This window comes from Herpailurus yagouaroundi, unplaced genomic scaffold, assembly GCF_014898765.1.
Source record: "Herpailurus yagouaroundi ecotype Mexico unplaced genomic scaffold, PumYag 193, whole genome shotgun sequence".
NCBI lineage: Eukaryota > Metazoa > Chordata > Mammalia > Carnivora > Felidae > Herpailurus > Herpailurus yagouaroundi.
The window spans coordinates 3,208,911-3,212,849 of record NW_024412424.1 but is presented as its reverse complement, the minus strand read 5'-3'; the positions used below and the strand labels follow the sequence as shown (position 1 = coordinate 3,212,849).

The 3,939-nt window shown below is 55.8% G+C and overlaps 1 protein-coding gene across 5 annotated transcripts in view; it reads left to right on the top strand.

The window, feature by feature from the left end:
- The window catches only part of MEF2B (myocyte enhancer factor 2B), an 18,770-nt gene continuing 14,831 nt past the window's right edge, over nt 1-3,939 (top strand). The window contains exon 1 of one of the 5 annotated variants that reach the window (XM_040445014.1): nt 1-101. The gene's annotated coding sequence lies outside the window, so the exon portion shown is untranslated. Of the gene's footprint in view, nt 124-3,939 lie in introns of all 5 variants that reach the window. The other 4 variants (XM_040445015.1, XM_040445011.1, XM_040445013.1 and 1 more) reach the window with 4 other exon arrangements.

The window sequence follows — 3,939 nt, the reverse complement described above, 5'->3', positions numbered from 1 at the left end:
GCCGCCCGTCCCGTAGGCACCTGTGGCCGCCCTGCGCTCCGAGCTCTGTGCTGCTGCTGCCCAGCTGGTACTTGAGCGTCCAGAGGGCCCAGGCCCAGCAGGTGCGTGTCGCGTCGGGCCAAGGTTTGTGTGGTGTCTTTAGAACGGCATCTGTGGTTTGGGTTGGGTTTGGAGGTCCAAGTGTGCTGCTGTGTGCTGGAGAGTTGTGTGTCTAAGAGATGTGCGTCCTAGGATGTGAGTCTGAGAGGTTGTGTGTCCTGAGAGGCTATGTGTCCAAAGGGTGTGAGTCGGAGGGGTGTGTTCGAGGGGGAGGGTGTGTCCAAAGGATTGTGAGTCCAAGGGCTATGTTTCTGAGAGGTTGTATGCCCAAGGGGCCTGTGTCTGAGGGTTTTGATGTCATTTGGGGAGCTGGGGGGCCGTGAGCCCCTGTATGTGTGTGTGAGCTGTATGTCTGGTCTGTGAGCTGGAGTGTCCTCCTCTCCTGGGATGCACTCCTTTGCATGCCCTCCAAGCCCCTGTACACAGCCCGGTGCCTTCCTGCTATGGCTGTGCTCTTTTGTGTCACTGCCCCAGACCTGCGTGTGGCATAACCATGCATGTGTGCCTGTGACTGCCATGACCCTTGCCTGCCCCGTGGGATTTGAGCTTCACGAGGAGAATGCGGGCCCTACAGCCCATGGGGTGCCTGTATGGCTGGGGGCAGGATAGGGGGTGTGGAGCCCTGGGTGGGGGATCACAGCTGCCTGGGCCACCCCCTCTCCTGTGCCTCAGTTCTCCCACCTGGGAAATGGGTACAGGAACGATAGTCACAGCCCTGCGAGACTGTCAGCACATGACAAGCTGACATGAAAGTGTTACTTTTGCAGTTACGCTCCTCCCACCCCCCTCCGCCTTTCTCAGGGTCCAGGGCTGCAGACAGGGCCGACCCGTCCACCTGGCTATCTCCTGTCCCTTTGTTGCTGACTTGTGAAGTCAGAAATAGCTGAGGCCTCATGCTTGTCCTGGCCTAGAATCCCCACTCGGGAAGGTCAGGACCTCTGGACATTTGGCATCCAGTGATAAGAATTTTCAGACTATTGGGGTAAAAGAAAGTGGGTTCAAAACAGTATTTAGAGTTGGAAAGACAAGTGTGTGGAGTTTGATTACAAAGGTCAAAGGGACTTTGGGAGAAGTCAGCCTTGCTCCATCCTGTCCCCCTGTCTGCCTACCACTGCCTGTCTGAGTCAAGGAGTGAATCTTGGATTCCAGGGAATGGAATTTCAGAACATTTAGGGCCCAGAGCCTCACCTTCAGGAGTCGGAAGCTGCTTATTTGGTCTGAAGCCCCCACTTTGCAGGGAGGGGAGACTGAGGCCAGATGGACACATTCAGGCCCCTCAGAAAAAAGATAGGCTCAATGCTATTCCTGGGCCACTGCCAAAGAATAAAATCCAGGAGCGGGGGGCCCAGCCTTCTCTCACTCCTCTCTTTGTGACTTCAGACAGATCACTGCCCCTCTCTGAGCTCTGTGGCTGCCCCTGTGACCTGAGCCAGTTGAGCTCAGTTTTACATCCTATCTCCAACTAATGATTTATTTCATTAAATCATTACCCAACCGGGCAGACATATGGAAGATGCAAATTAAGAGGGGAAAGGGACCCCCAACTCAGATGCAAGGAGTGTAGAAATGTTAGGGGTCTGGCCTTCCAGAAGATTGGAGGCACATATGCACAGATGTCATTTTTCAGAGAGGATTTATCATACACTGAGATCCCCTTTGGGGTCAGAGAGCTCACCCCAACCCTGGCCCTTGAATCCCTGTGAGGTACACACAGAGGTTGGGTCCCATTTCTCAACCCCCAAAAGGGTCTTCCTGGGCCCGTGCCCTGGGAGCTTGTGAGGATTCCCGGTCATCTTCAGGCCGAGGAATGAGTGTCTAGGATCCCAACAGTGCTCCAGGCTCACTTCCCAGACCGTGCAGGGGTGGCGAGTTTGGGCTACAGCCAGATAGCCCCAGGGCTCAAGCCCAGGCTGGAGTGAGAATCTGGGGGTCTCTCTGTGTGGCCTGGGAAAGACGGGCTCCTCCTCTGTAAAACGGGGCTAGCAATCTCCGCTTCACTGGGCTGTCTGTGGGTCAGGCAGGTCCTGTGTGTAAATGAGGTGGCATGTGGGCCTGGGCAGACAGTAGGCGCTCAGTAACAGGAGGTGACATCTGAACTGTGACAAGTGGAGGTACCTGTGAGCCCCACCTAGGCCCCCCACCATCACCCCACCCTCTGCCAGGGCCAAGGAGGCCTCAGGCCTGTCAGCTTTCCTGGCCTGATCTCCTCCAGGTCCAGGTTTGCCTGGGGTCAAGGCAGGGCCCTCAGAAGGGAGCAACTGAGGAGGGTTGGCACAAGGAGTCACTTGGTTGTCACAAGGAGTCCTTGGTTGTCACAAGGACACCAATTGCTGTCCTGGCCTCCTGCCCTGACAGGACTTCTCCCCACAGCAGCCATGGGGTCTTCTGAAAATCCTGAATCAGACCACAGCCCTCGCCTGCTCATGCACCCTCCATGACTCCCCATTGCTCTGCAGTCCACCCTCTCATCCCCACCCTTGAGGCCCCATGTAGCGCCCCTCATTCACTGTGCTTTAGTCACACTGACTTCCCCTGCACCTGGAACCTGACCAGCACGCTCCCACCTCAGGTCCTTTGCACCTGCCATTTCTTCCACCAGGCAGTCCCTCCCCCACATCCTGACATGGCTGATGTCCTCTCGTCCTTGAGGACCCCCATTTCAGAAAGGCCCAAAGCAGTTCCCTCCCCTGCCACCTACCCCTACTCCTTCCCCCTGTTGAATTTCTTCCTTGAAGGCCTCTGTCTCTGAAAGGATTATGCATCTGTTGTCACCTCTCCCACAGGACTGGGCAATGGAGGAAGTCAGGCTGGGTCTGTTCACTCCCTACCCCTGTGTCCTGTGCACCTGGTGGGCTCTGAGACATTTCTGGGGGAAGAGAGTGGAGACCAGGGATGCCCCAAGACCCCATCTTTGGGTCCTTGATGACTACATCTCAGGTCTGTCAGTCTGTAGGCTGAGTCCCTTCCGCTCAGAGCTGACAGATGTGTTAATTTCCCAAGCAGGGAGGCCTTGGCCTCAGGGGATGAATTTCTGGGGTTCCCATGGGGAGCTGTTTCTCTGGAACAAAGAGAGAAATCTTGGGCTCTCCCTGCAGTTGCTCCTATGGCTCGGGGACATCACTGGGTGCTTTGGGTGACCCTGGACTCCAATCTGGGACAGGAAGTTGGGTTCTGAATGTAGAGTCTCTCTCGGCTCCAGGGGTTTAGGGACCCAACCCCCTCAGGGAGGTAAGAGGGAGTGGTGGGCTTCCATTTGCAGTGACGGTGACAGAGAAACTGGCCTTCTTGGCAGATGAAGGACATGATTTCCTTCCCAAATGGACAGTCGTACCTTGGTCTGAGAGGCACTTGAGCACCTCCAGTGGGGGGTTGTGCTGTTGGCCGTTAGAGCAAGGGTCTCAAACTGGTAGGGGGTGGGGCTCAAATTTGTCTTGTGGGCCACAAGGTGTTTGAAAAGAAACTGAACGGGTTTCTTCCATTTGTTAAGCAGTTGGCTCGTTCATTCAAGGAAGGGTGACTGGGGGCCTACTGTGTGCAGGGCCCTGGGAAGGCTCCACCCTGCCCTCGCTGAGTGAACATGCTAGGGTAACATGATCATCACAGAAAGTAACAACGAAGCACAAAAAGTATCTGGTGGGGCTAAGTGCCTCAGGGAGAGATGAATCTCTCCTGGGAAAATTGGCTCCTCCAGAAAAAGGGATTTTTGCCTGGTTTCAAAGGATATGAGGTATCTCCTCAAACCTGACAAGGGCTTTCCCAGGGGCGGGGGGGGGGGGGGGAGGGCCCCCCGCCGGGGCAAAGGCCTAGTGATGGGAATGTAGCAGGTCTGTTTGGGGCTGG